Source organism: Strix uralensis, chromosome 24, assembly GCF_047716275.1.
Source record: "Strix uralensis isolate ZFMK-TIS-50842 chromosome 24, bStrUra1, whole genome shotgun sequence".
In the NCBI taxonomy this organism is placed as follows: domain Eukaryota; kingdom Metazoa; phylum Chordata; class Aves; order Strigiformes; family Strigidae; genus Strix; species Strix uralensis.
In genome coordinates this window covers 4,639,764-4,659,849 of record NC_133995.1, presented here as the reverse complement: position 1 = coordinate 4,659,849, position 20,086 = coordinate 4,639,764, and the positions used below count along the sequence as shown (strand labels likewise).

Below are 20,086 nucleotides of genomic sequence, written 5' to 3'. Positions count from 1 at the left end.
TCCTGGGCGTTACGCATCTTCCTGGCCCTGCAGCAAGCTGCGTGGCCTTGTGGCACCCAGATTTGGGGCCGGGATGCTGGGGTCCAGCTCGGAACCTTGCCGCTCGCCGGTGTGCCGTTCGGCACAGCCGTAGGTAGGTTTTCACAATACCCCGCAGTTGGTTTGGAAGCTGAAACTCCCGTGTTGTGGGGACTGCGGGCAGTCAGTCATTCGTGGGGTCTGACCCCCCCCAAAACGCGTTGGGATCCCCTCTTCAGCGGGGCATGTTTACACACACTTTACAACCAGACCTTTAATGTCAGTGAAAAGGCAGCACAAGTGTTTTGCTCATCAGTCCAGTTTTCTCCCTGCAGATTATTTCTACAAACAGGGGCTGGGGTGAAACCTGACCTTTCCCAACTTGCTCCCAATCCCTATTGCTGGGAAAAGCTGGTGGAGGGTGGATATAAAAAAAAAAAACCTGCTGAAGCTCCAGTGGGCTCTGCAGTGGGCAGCCTGAGAGGAGAGAAAGTCTGAACTCAAACAAGGCACTTCTGACGTGTCCTAAGCAAAACATCTGGCACCCCTGGAAGAGCCATCCAGCCAAGGGACGCAGCTGTTTTATTCCACACAGCTCACAGCAAAATAGGGCTCATGCTTCCAGAACATGGCTCAGCAAAAAGGATGAATTCTTGAAATTGGGAGCTGGATCTTTCTGCTGTTTATTGCCTTTGAATCCCGAGTTTGCTCTGGGGCTGCTCTGGTGCAAGCTCTGCTCCATCTCCAGGCGGGAGACCAGGAGCTTTTCTCCAAGGCTCGAGCCTCATTTGGCTGCTCTAACCCCCCAGCAGTCGGCAGAGCCACTCTGGATTTGCGCTGACATTCCTGAGATCAGGATCGGGCCTCCAGGTTTGTCGAGGGTGGCTCTGGGAAATTTCCTTTCCTTAAAAGGGCCAGGTTTGGCCAAGGCAGAGTTTGGATTGTGATTTCCTTTTTTCTTTTTCCTTTTTTTTTATTTAAAAAAAAAAACAACTCAGAGCTAAACTTGCATTGGTGAAAATTGCTTGATTTCCAGTTGCAGAAAATGCTGTGCTCTGTGTCCCCACAGGCCAGACCCAGCTCCCCCCATGCTGGGCCATCCATGTAATTAGCTTCACTACTCCAGTGACCACTTCTGGTGGGGAAAGAGGGGATAAAAGGCAGGAAGACTGAATTTGGCCTTTGTGGGCTCCATCCTCAGCCCTTCCACTAATTGTTCCAATGGATTTGGGGGCACAAGTTTAATGGGATCCTTGTAGAAACACATCCAAGGGAGAGCTGATGCTAGCAGCTTCATGCACCACGGGGAACACCCACTATCCAGAGGTACCCAGCTCTTATTCACCCTCTGTACCACCCCACAGCTGGTCTTCAGAAGAATCAACATCGTTTATTTTCCTTCCTGCAGTTTTTTTTCTCTCTCTCTGCCACCTCTTTCATTCCCTCATTTCCCTCCTCTTTTTACTGTAGTACCGGTTTGTTATTGTGGAGTTGCTCATAGCTACTGTTTATCTTTGATGTTACTTGGCTGCTGCGAAAGGTGAGGTCTGGGAGGACAAAGCAAGGCGGCCGGTTTGTTATTGTAGGGTTGCTCATGGGCACTGAGCTGTGCTGTCTGGCTTTGCAGTTGGAAAGCCCATGAGATACGCAGGGCTAATGCACGCTGGGTTTGGCATGCTAGGGTCACTCATGAGCTAGTCCTGGCCACAGAAAATGTAAGAGAAGTAAAAGGCACAATCGACATGCTGCATAAAGTGAGGTCGGTGGAGTCTGAGAGGTAGGTGTTACATTACTGTGATGGTGGCAACCAAGTACCACCCCGTACGTAACACCCCGTGGCGCTGGGAGGTCCGTAGCCAGGCTGGGGGGTGATGGCTTTGCAAGTACCTCTCTTGCTCCTTCCCACCAGTGCTGCTCTGTCCTGTAGCTGCTGCCAGCACATCAGCGTCACCGCCCTGCTGGGCTTGGGGACCAAGGACCAGCCCAAGGGAGATGGCTGTGCATCCCTGGGCAGCCCTGGCCCATGCAGGACCGGGCAGGAGGTTTCTCCTTACCCCGCAAGACCATGACAAGTATTGTGCTGCTTCCTCCTCCTCTGTGGGGCAGCCATGGCCACCTTTGACTTGGTCGGCTGTTCAGTCAGGATGTTTATGGTCTGGTTTGAACTCGCGGGATGGCCCGTGCTGATGTTTTAGTGCCAGGCATGGGGACCTGAAGCAGCTTTGGCTGGGCAGCGAGGTTCTGGGAGTAACACCAAGATTTCAGGGGCGGTTCTCCTCTGCTTCAGTCCTGGCTCGCTCAGTGCTGGGCACCGGCTCTGTCGAGGAGAACAGAGGTCACAGAGGCAGCACGTGGCATCCCGGCATGTGGAGCCAGGATGGCTTGGGAGCAGGCAGCAGGATGGGAGCAGGCTAATTTGCTTGCACCCATTTGACAGCAGAAGCCTGAGGGCTAGGAATGGAGGCACCCTGGGCATGTGAGGAGAGAGGGTCCCAAAAAGTCCAACCTGGAGCAACAGCTTGGGTTATAACATCCTTCAAGCAGGCTGCACTCCTCATGTGGAGACTCCACCAAAAGTCAGGGTGGGTGCTGATACCAACGTGATCAACAGCTTGAATTTCTGTGCATCTGCTCCCAGGGCTCCTGTTTGTGGGGGAAGGATTGGGTTAAGACCCTGGGAGCTGAGCAGCCCCACAGGGAGGATGCCTGGGATCATCCCTCCAGCCACGCGGCCTTGGGAGCACACCACTGCACCTGAAGAGAGCTGGGATGGACACAGAGGGACACAGATAAAGGGGTCTGGGAAGGTTTTGGTTCTTTCTCCAAGCTGGCACCGCACAAAAGCTAAAGCAGGCGATGAAACCTGACCACTCAGCATGTTTCAGTCTCCCAGGAATAAGAATACAGATAAGGTCTCCAACATCACCTCCCAGTTCAGTCTGGCCAGTCGTCCTACAGCCTGCTGGGGGATTGCCGCTGCGGTTTTAAATCTGCAAAAGCTCCTTCAGTCCCTGGCTCCGTCAGCCATGTGCTGTTCAGCACACACCGGACTCCACCCAGAAGCGGCTGCATCTCAGCGGAGGCATGAGACACACGATGTGTCGAACCCCAGTGCACTCTTTATTGCACAACTTGCTCTTGTTAGTTCTGAAATCTTCCTGGCTGTTCAGAGAGGTAGCAGCAAAAGAAAAGTCCGGCAATGAGCTCCCAGAGTAGGGAAACTTGAGCCGGTGGAGCCTGGCTGTGCTGGAGCTGACAGTCAGGATAGGCCCCTGACCTGGGGCTGGATCCAGCTACGCCTGAGCACTGTGGGAGTTCCCATCTGGATCTCAGCTTTGCAGTCTGGGCCCTCCCCTGCTCAGGGGATTAGCCGAGATGTGATTCCCAGGGCGGGGGAAGGGGCTAATGAACAGAGACAGGATAACGAAGCAGGTAAAGGCTTCCTGTACTTTAGGGCTCAGGAGGAAATCCTGCAGCTGGTGAATCTGGATACGATTAGTGTCCATTTCTCCCTGTGTAATCAACCCATCTGTTCATCCTTGCGCATCAACAGCGCACGCCCCATTGCAGGCAGATGCCTCCCAGCCACTGTTTTGATCTGTGTCTGCCATGGCTACTCCAGGCAGGCTGAGAACAAGGCTCGCCCTGAACCGTGGATGCCGTGACGGCGTCTGCTCCCTCTCCCTGCCGGGTTCAGCAGCGTAGGTCAGGCCAGTGGGAGCCCCAGGAGAGCTGCAGCCAACAAACCAGCTACAATTGCTGCAAACAGCAGGACCAAGCCCAGGAAAAGCCTCTTCTTCGGAGGGAGGGAGGGCGGGCGTCTTCTCCAAAGGGCTTTGAACAAAAGCTCAAAGTGATCTTTGTAACACGCTGATAAGCTCAGTTTTCCAGACCCTGCCTGCTCATCTGAGCTCAACTTTACCACAAGCAGGTAAAGGTGGATTATGTTCGCTGCCAGGCTTGTAAAGTCTTGTTCATCACGTGGGATCCTGAGTACAGGCTATGCAGTCCCCACGTGGTCGCAGAAGGGACTGGGCTTTCAGTCCTGCTCTGCGAGAACGCTGGTTAAAGTTGATAGGTGCTGGTGCAGGATCCTGGTCCACTTTCTTTTCCTCAGCAATCTTGTCCAACTATGCAAAAACCACGCGGCAGCCCCACATTGACTTGAAAATGCCAGGCCAACGTGCCAGCTTGGGCTGAAATGAAGTCAAAGGAGGAGCTGGTGTGTCGGTCAACACTTTTTTGTAATGCGGTGGCTCAAGCTTGCATGGTCCTTTAGCGTTTTCTGAAAGGTCAAGATTGATGCCAGAGGCAGGACAAAATCTAAGTGTTACAATACCCAGCCCTGTAAACTCAAACTGTGTGAACTTGCAGTTATATTAGCTCTTACTTGTGTCGCATTTGGTCGTCGGAGTGTCTTGAGGGATCCATTGTACTAAGTGCTGTCCACATACAGAAGATAAAGATGGTCCCTACTCAGGGCAGATTACTCGCTCAGCCCAGGTGTCTCCTGTGTGTAGTGTTAAGTGATCCAGGCACCCGAGCTTCTGCCATTTGCAGAGTGCCAGAATGTCATTACTGGCCAGAAACAATTTGAGGTATGCACCACAGATTAAACATTTAATTTGCTTTCAAGGGGTATTGTTGCTTAACTTCTAAATGCAACCTGTCTTCAGCCCCTATTATATTGCTCTGGACTGCTCTTTGGGTCCTAAATCTTCTGATTTTGTTTGTTTTGGAATGCACTGATTTACCACTAAGGAATAAATGAAAAGCAAAAGAAAACGGCAGTATTTGTTTGCATAGGCCCTACATTGTTCTGCGTTCTGCTGCTACTGAAACAGAGGTGATAAATCCTACTCCCTGGACAGAGGGATGTTTTTGGGTGGTGGCTGTGTGCAAACAAGGCCAGGGAAGATAAACAAGCAGAAAAAGATTGTTTTTAGCAAACGACAGTTGAGGATGGCTAATCAACTGATGGGTCAAAGCCAACACAACACCAGCAATTAGCAAGGACGTATTGATATTATTTCTCCAAGGCATTTTTGCATCAAGAGAGGGAAGAGAGATGGATCTGTGTTATGGTATCTGTGGTCAAACTTGGCTGCAATTAGGAATGTGTATAGTTTCTGTGTTGGAAAAGGGGAGTTTTGTGAAGAACTCTGCCTGTAGAAAATACGTCCACAGTTCCAGAAGGGCTCAGCCAAAAGGGTGATGGAAATCTGTCTGTTGGTGTCATCGTCAAAACTGGTGGAGGTGGGAAGATTTGCTAATCTTGCTTATTTTAGGGGGCCTGCTTTCAGCAGCAGTTCATTTCTGAAAATGCAGCTCTGAAAACTCAGCTCTTAAGAGTCTAATACAATACACGCCTCAGACTAGACTAGACTAGAAAGAGGGATGCGTTTTCCAGACTGTAGGTTCTTGCCTGCCTAATTATGATTTCCAGCTTCTTAAGATTAGGCCTTTGAATTGTATAAATGTGACACAGAAGAAGTGGCTGTGACATTGCCTTGCATTTTCTTTTCCAGCTGGGGAGGAACCCAGCTAAATCTGCAGAGTTTGAGAGCTTGCAGAACTGTGGTGGAAGAAGAATAATTTAGTCTCACATTTGGAAATGAAACTCAACTTCAGTTTCCTGAGCAAAACTGGCACAATTTCTCTTCCATCCAGCCTACACAGGATGGCCTGGGGACAGTCTCTCTCTTAAGGGGTAACTTTTGGCAGCCTGATGAAGTGCAGGCTCTAGACGGATTGCTGTACTCATGCTCGAGTAAGTCAAACAACCTCCATCAGCTCTGGTGGTTCCATCTTTGTTGGAACCTTTCAGAACTAGGTTACAGCCTCTGCTGTGGAGTTTGACTTCACTGTTCCGTTGCCTTTGTAGACACAGAAGGTGCTTGAAGCTGCATGAAATGGCCTTTGGGTGAGCTCAGGACTGGCCAAAGTCTGAACTGGTTTAGCTTGGGGGATTCATTGCAGCTGCCGCTCCAAATCCAGTTTGGGATGGGTCCCAGTGATGTGGAAAGTGAAGCCGCCTCTCACTTTAGCAGGAGGAGTGCTCTCTACCACCATCCACCTTCTGGAAAAGAGAGGAGAAAGCGCCTTGGGTGCGTGTGCAGTCCTCCAGAGCAAGGTGGGATGTGGGTCACAAAAAGATTGCTGGGCATGTACCAAAAAGACTAGCTATGTCAAAAACCCTAGCTTGGATTTCTCCACTTCCTTGGTCTGGAGCCCCCAGAGCTGTGTTTGTGAGAAGAAGAAAGTCAGCTGCATCTTCAGCCTTGATGGAAGAAGCAGGCAGGGAAGAGCTTGGATGGACTCTGGCCATTTGTGCCTCAGATGTGCAGTGGCAAAAGTATGAATAATGCAGAGAAGTAGCAGCTGATAAGAAGTGGGAGCCCACCCTTGTTAAAGCCAGTATTAGACTCAGACCTTCACGAGATCTACTGCCTCAAGTGATTCCATTGTTCAAAGCACATTTGGTTAATTAGTACATTAACTAATTAACTTTCTCAGCATTCCAGGTAGGGAGTATCTATCTCCCAAAGGAGGAAACAAAGTGACTCGCTAAGACTGAATGCAGGAGCTCAGCAATGCAGCTGTTAAGTCCAGTTTTTTCCTTCCCAAATGATTTTGTTGCTGCTGCTGCCTTATGTACATTGTTCCCCTGAGGCAGAAATGGAGGAGTCTGAAAGACTCCCAAGAGAGTGCTCAGGCCTGGTGGGGAAAGGTGCCACTGGACAAACCTGGAGAGGAAAAGAATCCATCCAAATATACCCAGAGAAGGCAATCTGGTTCACCCATATGCTCACACCAACTAAGGAAAAAAGTGAATGCCATTTCTCCCCATTCACAAGGAAGGTATTTCTCATCAGCAAATTAATAAAATATCCCTTTGCTTCTTACTCACGTTTTTATCCACTCTAAATTTCATGAACCAGAAGCAAATAGGCCAGTGCAGGGAGGAGAGAGCACGTGAGAAGTGATGGTGGGGCAATATTTGCATGGGGTCGCTGGGATGTGAATAGACCAGCAGGATAAGACCTGAAGAGACTCCAGCAACAGCCAGAGGGGAAGCTTTGATGCTAAGGAAGTCCACCAACTCAAACACATGGTGATGAGCGGCTGGTTTCCACAGCTTTACAATGTGGTAGGAAAAAACAGAGCTAAAGCACAAGGATAGAGTTCTTCAGCTTGCAAGACCCACAACAGCATCACAGACTCTTTCTCCTGAGTCCTGATCACAAACAGAAATGGGGGCCTTGTTCTCCCCACCCAGCTCTGCTCTGAAATCAGATGATATGCTTTGCTCTACCTACTATCAAGTGACAGTCCTTGGCAGCAGGTATATATGTGTAGAAGAATGAGAACAAACTGCTACCTTCAATGGTTCGTCCCTGAGGAAGAGAGTCTTCTGAAACTTAAGTATGGGCCCATAAGCCTTACCAAGCCTTTGCTCCAGGCTTTCAACCATTTTTTGCCCAGACAGTAAGCCCTTCACAACACTGGAAGCTTGAACAGCAATGTCAAGGGTGTGCCTTGAACGAGAGCTCTGGTGAGGCCACAGCAGCAGCATCTGAAAGCAGAACACCAAGAGCAAGCGGCCTGTCTGCAGAAGGGGCTCCTTTCGGGACCACGTCTTAATTTACCACCAGTTTACTAAGCCCACAGCAGCCCAAATTGGAGGCTACAAAAATATCCCCCTGCTCAGCAACTCCTCCCTTGTCCTTTGTAAAGCTTCAGCATTTAATTGTATTCACACCTCCGTCTCCTCACACGAGCCATCTCAGCTCTCTCAGTAACCCGGGTCCACAAACCCCGTGCATTTGTGATCTCTTCTCCTTGCTTACACAGTCACATACCTTCCCCTCTTGTTTATTCTTAAACTCTTATTCCCATATTTCACCCTGTGCACCACCCCCACCCCCCCATTTGACCAAAATATATTGAATAAGCAACTAGTGCTGAAGGGCTATATGCAATTTTGTGTGGGCTATCAATATCTTCAGCAATCCCAGCCCCATGCATGTCCCTGATCCCTCATTGCTCCATCTCAGGACCCACCAGGAAGGTGCTGCCTGGCTGACCTTGGGGCCCTGTTACTGGGAAAGGCACAACACCCCATCTGTAAATATATCTCGTCCTACCTTGCTCATAATACGTTTTCACTTAGAATAAGGTTAAAAATAAAGTTTCTCAGTTTGTCAGGGTTTTTCTAGACGAGAGTATTGGTGCCAGAACAGCTGAAATTGTTTCTCATTGCTTCAAGCTTCATGCTGCATGTGGCCATTTCTTGATCTGTTGCTGTAGGCATCTAGAGCCCTTTGGTCTTTATTCTGCAAGCTGCCTCGATGCTTTTCCTGGAAGAGTATTGCACAAGAAATGCAATATTCTCTCAGTGTAAAGGCTAGGGTTTTCAAGTAAGCCTTGCCTTCCCAAACCCCATTAAAATAAACTGGACTTGGATCTCTCAAATACCTTCAAAATTCCTGAACTGCAAGGTTAACATGAAGTGCACAGACCTACCTCTGAGGTCATATGGGTCCCCACCAAGCACACAGGGGAAGTTGGGATGGGCAGGCACTTGACAGAATTTGTTACAGTGATGCTTATTTTCAGGGACGTTTTTAATAAGACTAATCAATCACAGCAAATTACTGAGCTATAAATCCACAACAGTTTTCACCTGGAGATCTTAGGTTACTTTGCAGAAAGTTGATGGGGATCAGATAGTGAGGAATAGTGGTTATTAAGAAAATGTTGATTTTAGCTTTCTTCACAGGATAATTCAAGATGCTGGCATTATGTTTCTGCTCTGAATTACTCTGCAGAGAAATTGCCCTCCCCACTGAATAGATAAAGCTTAGCAGGTCCAGCCTCCAGTGCTTAAATTTATCCCACATGAATATGCCACAAAGTGCCTTGTCCAATTAACAACCTTCCTTATAGGATTTTCTTACAAGATCTGTAACAGCTTCAAAACTGTGCTAGGTTTTGGCATTTCCAGTTCCCTGCATCCTTAGGGGGTAGGGCTTGTTAACTGGGAACTCTCACCCATCCTAAATCCTGTGAATAGTCCTGATTTTCACCGCTTGTCTCACCTACAGAAGCAGAAAGCCCAGGGGCTGTTTGATTTGTGTGCTCCTAAGAGTCTTCCTGGGCTGGGTACTCTCACACAAGTTCATGAGGTGTTTGCCTTGCTCTAAAAACCTCTTGTCTGGTTTTGGCCAGGACTTGAAGGGACTTAACTTCTGTGGTGGAGGGTGGGATTCACCTGTGCAGCTTGTTGGCTTCTTCAGTAAGGCTAACTAGGAGCTCAGCCCTGTGCTTTAGGGAGAAGTGGGTTGAGTGAAATGCTTCTCTGGTCCCTCAAGCCATTGGCATGCTGTCAGGATGGGCAGTTGTGGTGTTGGTCTGTGAAAGGGTAGAAAGATGAAAGTCATGGAGCTCGTAAGGTGCTTTGCAGGCGTGAGGTACTGCTGGAGAGAGCCAGTTGGTCACTGGGCAGGCAGGGCTGCCTGCAAACCCCGCTGCCTGCAGCATGGCTCAGCCCCATCCTCCACTGCTCGCACAGCCTTTCGCTCCTCCCGGCGTGCTCGGAGGGATGGGGACAGACCTGCACCCTGCGTCATGGGCAGGTACCAGGCAGCTGCCCGCACTATCCCCTGGTGTGCTTGAGAGTGGAAAGGCATCGTTGTAGGCCAGCCCAGACCCTGCATGGGCCTCGACCGTGTGGCTCCGTTTCTGAGGCAGGCTCATCCAGTCGGGAGTGAGCAAGGAAACCCCAGATCGCTCCTCCCTGGACCTCCTCGCCACAGGTGCCTTTAGGGTTCGTGTTGTAGAGGCCATGCTGCCGCCGAGCTGCCATCCCCAAGGCCTCCTCGCCTGCTCTGGGTTCCTCTCCCCCTCCCCGCGGGTGTTATTTACACCGTTTCCTGCCCAGGGAAGTTCAGGAGTTTGACGTTACCGGGTTGGTTTCCGCTCTCCTGCCTGGCTCCCATCGGGAGCTCTCGCAGAGCCCGGGCCCTGCGGTGCCAGCCGTGGCTGGGCAGGAACCAGCCCATGGCAGCGGGCAGGATGGAGGTGGCAGCCAGGCCCAGGGAAGGAAGCGTAACCCCTGTCCACTGGCCTGGGAGGGCTGGAAAAGCCGACCCCATGTCCGTCCCTTCGCATCGGTCCTGCTGCGGGGCTGCTCAGCCCCGGCGGGAGGAAGGGAGGACGCGCCCGGGCATCGCCGCAGAGCTTTTGGGTTCCTGCCGAATCGACGCCCTCCCCTCTCCCTCCCTCTCCCCCCCCATCCTTCCCGTGCGCTCCCGCCTGGCCTGCGTCTCCCCTCCCTTCCCTTCTCCCTCCCATCCCACAGAAAACAAAATGGCTGCTGCATGGCCATTTTGTTTTCCGTCTGGAAGGGGGAAGCCAGGACGCTGGGACTTGGCTCTTTTTTGGAGTCTGCGGCCATGTTCGAGCCCAACTCTCCCGCTCTACGTGGCACCGGCTGTAGCAAGAGAGAGAGGAAAAAAAAAAAAAAAAGAAAAAAAAAGGACCTTTTGGAACGAGACCAAAGTCAGAGGCAGAGAGTGGGTAGTTTTGGCGTATGTTGAGCACTGAAAATGCCTGGAATTGCCAAACTGAGCTTTTGTATTAGCAGCGTAAGGCTACTCGGTGCATGCAGAGTCGCGGGGCTGCACGGTATAGCCGGACGGAAAGGTTTGTTCGCTATATTCAATAAAACAGCCCTCTTTTCTTCTGTATTTATAAAGTACCAGAGAGCACTGTTGTCTAATTTGTTTTTGGACGGGCGGATGGTTTTACACATCGGCTTGGTATGATTAGAGCCGGTCATTGCCGGACGGTAGCATTTTAACCTGTTGTGTGTCCTCTTGTATTTGGTGAATATGAGATCTGACCTTTCCACTGATGTGGCAGAGCCTGGATTTAGCTGATGTGATCCGGAGGATTTTTTTTTTAGGGATTTTTGTTTTGTTTATTGCCTTCTTGCCTTGAAAGTTTTCATCTTGGGAATACAAAATCTTAATTTAAATATTAAAAGAAATAGCTGTTCTTGGCTTTTTAAGCCCTTGCTTTTCTTACGAGGATGGAGCTGTACTGTGATAACAAGCTGTTTACTGCACCAGCGTGTGTATCCTGCACACATTAAGGTGTGATACACGACAGAGACGCCATCAACAGTAACATGCCTTGAAAGTTTAAGGGAACTTGGTGGCGTTACCATACAAATTTGCGCAGAAGCATGGCAAAAATACCAGAACATGCGCCAAATAAAAGCGATTTTTTTTTTTTTAAAAGTGATTCTGCATTTCCTTCAGTAGCCTGGATGTCTTGGAGTTAGTAGTCACGTCTCTTCGTTCACAGACGCTTGGAGGAGCTGATCTCTGTCCAGTAGCATGGGGGGGATCGGGCTCTGATAAGGCATCGATGTTGGGGTGATCGTCCTACCTTTCCTTGAGGGGCTGCCCGGACATCTGGAGAGAAGCAGACACTTTCAGAAAGGAGCTGGGAAGGAGAGCAGAAAGAGGTGAAATCGCTTTTCTTGCACAGAAAGGTATTTGCCTCCATATCTGCTTGGCTTGCTTGCAAATGGACAATGTAGAGAATTGCACGGGCAACGGTGGTCCCGGAGCCGGGGCTACGTGTGTGGGCGCTGGGCGGGCAGTTCGCATTGCAAATTAAACGTTTTGGTCCAAATCTACATTAGGGGTGGATGTTACCTGCACACCTTTCGTGAGCAGCTTTTGAACCGAATATCGAGAAGGAAAACAATATTAATGGAAGAATTTTATCGAGGATTACAGGAAAGGATTTTTTTTCTTTAGATTTTTTACTTAACCTATAGAATTGGGTATGGAGCAGGTAAAAATAAACCAGAAAGATATTTTTTCTCTTATATCTCTTGATTTTTAATATTTTGGAGAAATTAGTCTATGAAATATCTGTTTTACTTTTATGACAAAAATTCTGGGATTTTTTTTTCCTTCAGGAGAGTGCAAATTATATGCTAATTTACAAGGAAAATACACGAATGTTTAGAAAAACCGTTAGTTGTGTGGCCACTTTTGATAATGGATTTATGAAGGGTTAATGAAAGATAAGAAGTCGTGTAACAAGCAGGTTACAGATGCCTGTATTATAGATAACAATACCAGATTCATTAATGATGATCCAGATGTTTATAAACATCTGATAGGACTCGAGACAACCTCTAACAGATGAGTAGCTGTTTATTAAGATACCTGCTAATTGTTTAATAATAAGTGCTACGACAACGTTGATATGAAATACTACGTATGTCATTAAAAGAGATGGAGAAAAAACATTGCTGAGAGACGGGGGCAGTTGCAAGAATGAACTTTAAATATTTTTACTTCCATCTCCCTTTCCCTATTCGCAGCACCTTTGTTTAACTCTTTTGAAGCATGATATTTTAATATCAACTCCAGGATCAGGTGTCTGGCAAGATGGTTGGCCTTGCTTTACTGAGAGGTTCGCCTGGCCTGTAAGAAATTAGAAGCAACTTGTCCTTGTGGCTAGTTTGGCAAATGTCATTTTTTTGCTTTCCAGTGGCATGGAGCGCACTCAACGTGTTTTTCTGGGATGTCCGCTGCTTTTTCTCTGACCAAGTTCCCCGCTGCTGGCCGGCCAGCTCTGAACGGTGCTGTATGTGGCTGCACGCCCCGGCAACATTGAGGAGCTATTGAAAACCTTCCCCTCTTCTTTTTGTTTTCACTTATTTTGGGTTTGGATTTTTTTGGGGGTCTGCTTTTATTTTTCTACTCCAGCAACGTGGCGAAGTGAGGCCGTGAAGTCACTACCGGCTTCCCTACAGGCAAAGCTAAGGAAACAAAATGGCCGACGGTCAGCCATTTTGTGCCAACGCAGCCGGCTGGCTGCACGCAGGCTTCGCGGTGCTTGGGGCTGGTTCTGCCCCAGTCCAGCCTGTGTTCCAAGAGGCTGAAAAGCCTCTCAGAGATGCAGGGCCCTGATTTCCCGCTGAGAAGCCCTGCCTGTCCCCGGCACGTTTTGGCACCGACGCGCGGGACTGCGGCTATACAAAGGCTGAAAGCAGTGTCTGCTTTTAAAGGAGCGACTTTGTTGTTTTATGGTTTCCTCCTCCCTCCTCCCCCCTCCTCCATTTCATTCAGTGCTCCTTAATAAACCAGATCAGCTCCTCAAAGCTTCGGAGCCTTTCCAGCTACTCTCTAAGGCGGGCTCCATGCCTCCCCATTTTAAAGGCAGAGACTTGGCCATGCTTGGGCATCCTTGATCTGCAGATGCTTCATAATTTGGGGGGCACCAGCTTGGGTTGTCTGCTGGGGGTCTGCTCGGCTGGTCATCATAAGCCACCCTGAGCCCTGCTAACTGAAGAACAGTTGTAGGTCACCTTTCCCTCCCAAAAATGAGTCTGAAAGCTGGACTGGAAATGCCATTTTTTTGCCAGCCTGGAGGATCTTGCTGTGAAGAAACATATTAATCCTTTACCTGCCAATTTCTCTCACCCCTCCAAGCACCTCTAGGCAGCGGAACTGTGTTGTGGCACACGCTGAGCACAGGGACTTTCCTGCAGTCTCTTGCAGAGACTAACTGAGCTTTTTCACAAAAATCAAATTTGGCTAGTTTTGGAGGGACTCATGAATCTGAGAAGGGAAAATTGCAGTGCCACTACCTTAAGGTCTGCACAGAAAATGGTGTTTTGCAAAGAGGTCCAGTTCTTAGCAGTCAAGTATCCAAAAATCTTCAAAAGCTGGTTTTAAATAACTTAGAAGGCAGTGAGAGGCTTTGGGGTATAGGCTTCGGACTCCTACAAACCCTCTTGGCTATTTTATCCTGAATTTTGCACAGCTACATCACATTCAGGTACTTGTAAATCTAATGCTTCAGCAGCAATACGCTACAAGGGAAAGGTTTGTGTCTGGAAAGCCGGGCAGAGCTGGAATGCAGCTCACTTCGGAGATTGCCATGGGATTTGTGCTGAGAATCTCAGCAGACACCGAGTTTGCACAAATCTTATGGCTGCATGGATATATGACTAATTCATAAGGCCTGTTCATGAAAACCCAGTGGGGTTTTATCATTGAGCTGTTATCCAGTATGTGTGTGATCTTCTCTCTCCCAGGATCTATGATTCTCCCACAGATATTAAAACAGAACATCACTTTTTCTCTCTCCGTCAAAGACAGCTGGGAGAGGTGGATATTGATCTGTCCTAACCTGGTTAGGCTGGCCCAGGCAAACCATTGCCCCGGCAGCGCAACCAGATACTGGAGCAGGACTTCCCAAGGCTGGTTCCAGTGTTAGCTTTACCACGGGCTTGTTGTGTGACCTTTGGCAAATCTGGTCATCTCTCTGCTTCTCCTTCCTTCTCCATCTTGAATTTCGGTGGTTTAGACCACAAGCCATCCAGGAGAGCAGCTTGCTGTCGTTGCAATTTGTGTAGCACCAAGTGTGACAGTGCTACTAAGGGTAGGGTGGTCAGAGTGATCCTTACCAAGCACAGTATTTCTAAATCCTCCTGTTTGACTTCTTTCTTCACAGATCCTAGCAAGATCAGGATTGCAGAGTCAGCAGCTGGGTATTCCCAAAACCTATACTCATTAAGACAATTATTATAATTAATCTCCTGTTTTCAGGATTACTTATAGAAGTCAGAAGGGATTTTTTTTTTCCTCTCCATGTATAATTAGATCCATGTGAACTAGGAGTTATTTAACGTAATTTCCCACCCACAGTTTGAGATTGGCCCAAACGCCTATTCTCTGCAATGGTATTGAGAGTGACCTTTTAAGTGCCCGGCCTACACATTTTGCTTATATGTTTAAAATAATATAAGCCACCAGATTGAGAATCAGGAAAAATTGCTCCTCCGGGTCAGTTGCCAAGAGTCTCTTCGGAGAAGATGAATGTCCTCTCCTATATGCATCACCTGATGTGATCATCTGGGCCACCCCCCTGCCCAGTCCTCCACCATTGCAGAAACCTCTGGCTTTCTTGTCACCAGGATCCCTTCTCCTTGATGCCTGTGGCACTAGCTTAAGTTCTGGGAAGCTGAGACACTTTAGTCTGAACTCATACTTCTGTCTCTGAGGAGGCGGAGTGGCCTGTGACAGACTGGATGGACCTTTGAGCCTGGCTGTAACCTCGGTGAAGCTCTGGCTGGTGTTGCATGTCCTAAGGAGGGATGTGCAACCTTTGTGCATCGCTTTCTGTGCCAATAAAACAGGAAGAATAACATTTCCCGTCAGAAGGCTGTTTGGGATGCAAGGTACTTGGCACTGTGGATGGGCTGGGTACTTAAACATTATAGGAAGCAGTCCTGCAACATTGATTTTTTTGACATTGTTTATAGCCTGTCACACTAGGAGAGGCCTGGGCCAGATGGCCTGGCTCAGTAGGTCATCCCTTGTGAAGGTTGAGTTTGTCAAAGGAAATTAAGAGAATTACTGGAACTGTGTTGGATGCCAGTGAGGACTTCTGGACAGCTCTGCAAAGGAACAGGGGCACTTTCCAAACCTTGCTGCAAAGATATCCTTGTACCCCAGGCCAGCCTAAACTCTCACCTCAGGGATCCCAGCTACAATATTTCACCAAACCTTTGGCAATCTCACCTATTTAGGCTGTTGCCTGTTAGCTGTGGAAGCACAAAGCATTAGGCAGCTTTTGTCTCTTTGGGGTCTCCTGCCTGAGCTCCTGCCTCTCCCACCTCAACACTCAGCAGATGTTTGGGAGGCTGGGACACCTCCTGCTGAGCTCTCATGGGAAGTCCTCCTGGGGGTCTCTGGCGTGCTGCACATGCAGCCCGCTTAATGTGCTACTGGTGGCTTCCTTTTCATTACGGCTTTCTTTAATCTTCAAGGGGAATTCTTTCTCATTGCAAAAGAACTCACACATTTCTCTTAAACTACCAACTTAATACCTTGCATCTGTACTTGGGTGTACAGAGAATGAAAAAGTCTCAGAAGGTGAGCCAAAGGCTTGGGGGGAAGCCAGTCTGTCTCAGATCCATGCTAATATTGCCTGGCTGTGCTATAGCATTAAAGGGACACCAAGTCTGCATGTTGCACTCATTTGTTTAGGAAATGAGATCTGCCTTGATGTACTCAATACCATTACATTTGCAGCCTAAAAGCTTCCTTGTACTCAGTTATTTCTAATCTGCTCAATTCCCTGGAGTGCAGAGCAGCTAAATTGATGGATGCTCTTATCTGGTCTGTCAGGTTTGTTCTAGATATGCTGTGTGTTCAAGAGGTGAGGTCAGCCTGGCTGCATGTTAGTTGGCGTTATTGCAGTTGCAGGAGGGCTGTGCTAGCTGTGCGTATGGCCCTGGGTTCAAAGGGGAGGGCTGCTGCTTCCGTAAGCCCTTGGGTACATAAAGTTTGCAGCCAGTGTGATTGCCAAGGATAAAATATAGTCCAAGAGGACTGAAGGAGGTTTAAAGAAGGAAAGGGAGCTCCAGGACAAGGTTGGGTATGAGACTCCTTTTCCCTAACATCATGAAGCCTGATGAATTTTCATGCGTTTCTCTTCACAGGAGCCGTGGAGCAGCCGGTGCCTGGGTAAGGATCATCTCATTGCCTTAGACTGCCGTGGTCCCAAGCTGTCCTTGAGGCTGAGGTAGTAGATTGAATAGTTGTGGAGTCCTATCCTCCCTTTGAGCTAACTATACAATCTACTGTCTTTCCTAAGGAGACAGTCAGGTCTTCAGTTCTCGTCACCTACTTCTACTCCAAGCGTCGAGGCAGGTGGTGCAAGTAGTGCAAAGCCAGTGATACAGCCGTGACTGAGGCAAGACCTCTGCACTGCTCTGTGGAGGTGAGGTAGTAGGTTGTATAGTTTGGTGGGAGGGATTTTATCCCATTTCAGGTGATAACTATACAGTCTATTGCCTTCCTTAAAGAGCAGCAAAACCACTGGAGGACTGGCTCAGCCACAGAGCTCCTGAGGCAGCACTTCTTTCTGTTGAGGATCCCAAAACAGCACGACGTTGTTGAACAACTCAGTGGGTCTTCTCTTACAGCATCCAGGATTGCATCTTCCAGGGACTGCTCTGTGCCTCGGTCGTATGAGCATGGAGCCACCTGCTTACAGAAAACCTATCTCTGTTTAATGGGTGCAAGAGAAACAATGAAACGAGTTGGTGCATCAGCTGCTGGTGTCCAGTTTTATTCTTTTTTTGCAGGAGGTGGTCTCAAGTTGTAAAGGGTTTAAATGCGCTGTTCTTTTCTAGTCTGTCTTTGAGTCTGGAGGGGACTGGATACTTTGGTACAAAGAGGATAGGTCTGAGCTTGTGATCTGAGTTTGTTGCACCCAGTTCTGAAGTTTGGGTTAAGAACTAGATCCAAGAGGAAGCTTAGCCTGTGGACTCAAAGCTCTGGGAGCTGATCAGATTTGACTGGTTGGCCCCTGCTCAGGAAGTGCATTCTGTTCTGGACAAGTTCCCAGCTCTCCCATGTTACAGAGTTAGAGGGTGGTTTTTCTGATTTGATAATCCGTATCAACCTACCTCACTTATATGCAAACCCTGGTGAGGAGATTAGGGCTCCTGTGTATTTATATAGAATAAGCCAACGATTCAGACTAACACCCTGTCCTAGAGCAGAGACAGGTAAAGAAGAGATGTGAGCCAAAGGGAGCAAGTCCTAATCCTTCCGGGTTCTCCCAGTCAGGTAGCACTGTCATCTGACAGCAGACATATGAGAAGACAACGTGCTTCAGAGCTCTGGCACTTGACAAGGGACAGGGAATCGTTATTTCTTCTCTTTCTTAGGAGCAGATGGGACTATCCCTCTGCCATAGTCCAGTGTAAGCAGGATCGAGTCCACGACTGGAGCTGCAACACGAGCAGGGCTGCATCAGTTCAAGACTGAAGGGCATCTCGGGCCATTATCACTGCCGTCTCACTGTCAGGGAGACGTGTGAGACCTGAGACATCGGGCAGCGGGGGCAAGCAGAGGACATCTTCTCAGATGAAGTGGGAGGAAGAGAGCTGCAAAAAGAAATTGGAGCCCTCAAATTTCACCCGGAGCAAACACACAGGGAGACTCAGACCTGACTGCTTGGGCCATGGGACACCCCAAAATGAAGCAGCTTGTTTAAGGCTCCTCTGCTTCTTGGGATGGGGCGTAGCTGCAGCGAGGCTGGGACGTGACTTCCTCAGGCTGGGCAACAGCTGGTGGGTGGGGATGCCGCAGTGTCTAGCAGCGAAGGAATGCAGTCCTCTCTCCATAAATCTGGCTCTTCAGCAGTCCTGGCGACTTGCTGTGCAAAACTACAGCTTGGTCCTCTTGGATGCCTTATTATCCTCTAGCTGCTTGCTGAGGGGCAGGGCTGCTACCCGCAAATTGCTTGGAAGGTACCAAAATAGCACCACAAGCATGGGAACAGAGCGGCACATCCACTTCGTATTTAAGAGGTATCCCCTAGAAAAGAACTAATCCTGTGTGTCCCAAACAAAATCAGTTCAGTCCCCCTCCATTGCATTGATGTTAACGCAGAGAATCTCAAGCAGTGAAACTGTGTGAGCTGGAAGCCATGAATAAAATATTACTGGAGAAATTCTCTTTTGAAAATAAACTTGTTTGGACTTTTTTCAAACCGTGTCTTTTTACTGCCTTGAAGCGAGCTTGGATGGTGAACTGGGATCTCTGGAGGGGTGGCCAGCGTTCCTGAATCTGTGCCACTGACCAAATTCTCCGTTTGACCAAAATCCTGAGCATGAAAGGGAAGCCACAGCCAGGACACAACGAGGACGTGGGGCAGATTGGCTTGGCCGGGCAGCTGAGACCATCCATTTTGGCTGTCAGTAGGTGCTTTCCTGGGCCAACCTGAATCCTGTCACGAAGCTCAAACCTGCTTCCTCACCTCAGTCAGCACGAGGGCTTCTCTCTGCCTTGGACAGTCCTTGCTATAAGCATGTTTATAACTCTGATACCAGCAAGGGGTGAACACAGGGACTTGCAGGCTGCGCTAACACATCGTCTTGTCTCTGATAAATCACAACTAGGGCTCAGAAACCTGCCAAGGCAATATTTACTTTCTCTAATGCTTCCTGGTATATGGGAAAGAGCAGCCTCTGCCCAGGAGGGAGGTTAACAGGTTGTCTGAGCTTATAACTATGGAAATTTGGGACACCCAGCTAACTCGCTGGCCAGGATGCTCAGGCACGTTTCAGCAGGGCAGCCGTGCTGTGGCAGCAATGCCATCACTGGCCACAATGGCAATGAGGGGTAGGCTCCTTCTTTTAGCAAAAAGCAGCCAAGAAACAAGAGGGAGAAAGGTGAGTCCCCACCAGAACCCCCGAGGACCCTGCAGGACGAGAGCGCGTTCAGCCCCAGTACTCTGAGGGGATATGGGGCAGCTTGCTGGACCTATGGCATCACGGCCCCAACTGCAAATCCCCCAGGATGGTGCCCGTGCTTGTCCCAACCCTTCCAACTCACCATGTTCAGGGGAGCTTCAGGAGCACGAAGCCAAGTGACCTCTCACTCAACCTGCAGTGGGCACGTCCCTCTCTGCTGGGAAACAGAATCCAGGGTTGGCAGGGGAACCAAGCAGGCAGGGTGAATGTAGCAGCCAAGCCTTATAAACACCACAAATCTCATTATTTTAACCCAACTGACCACAGCTGATGATTAAATGCCTCCTCCCCCTCCCACCACACATGGCTATGGGGCTGCCAGGACCCAGCAGTATCTTTGCCAGGGTGTTGGCCCCTTTCCCCCCCGCCCCAGGAGCTGCCCACTGCATCACCCCGGTGCCAGCGCATCCTTCATGCCAACCCCAGAAATGGTGTGGAAATGCCACAAAAGTCTCCTTTGAATGTTTTGTGTCCTCCCCTGTGCACCACACCATACCCTGCCCTTTCCGTGTTCCCTCCCTCCCTAAACCCCCCTAATTTAGGATTAAACCAAACCAACCCAAATACCCGTGCTGGCAGGGTTCAGCCCCGCTGTCCTGGGGTGCAGGGGGAAGAGGAAAGGAAATTTGCCTTCTGGTTTTGAATTTTCTGTTACAAGGAACTCTATAAATAGGTCCTTGCACAACTGCGCGTTTCCAG

The 20,086-nt window shown here is 49.2% G+C and overlaps 1 long non-coding RNA gene across 1 annotated transcript; it reads left to right on the top strand.

Moving 5' to 3' along the window:
* The first annotated feature begins 16,628 nt into the window (after positions 1 to 16,628).
* On the top strand, positions 16,629 to 18,624 carry LOC141954344 (uncharacterized). The gene is made up of 2 exons (XR_012632150.1): positions 16,629 to 16,842; positions 16,928 to 18,624. It is a non-coding gene; the product is annotated as an uncharacterized LOC141954344 (long non-coding RNA).
* The last annotated feature ends 1,462 nt before the right edge of the window (positions 18,625 to 20,086 follow it).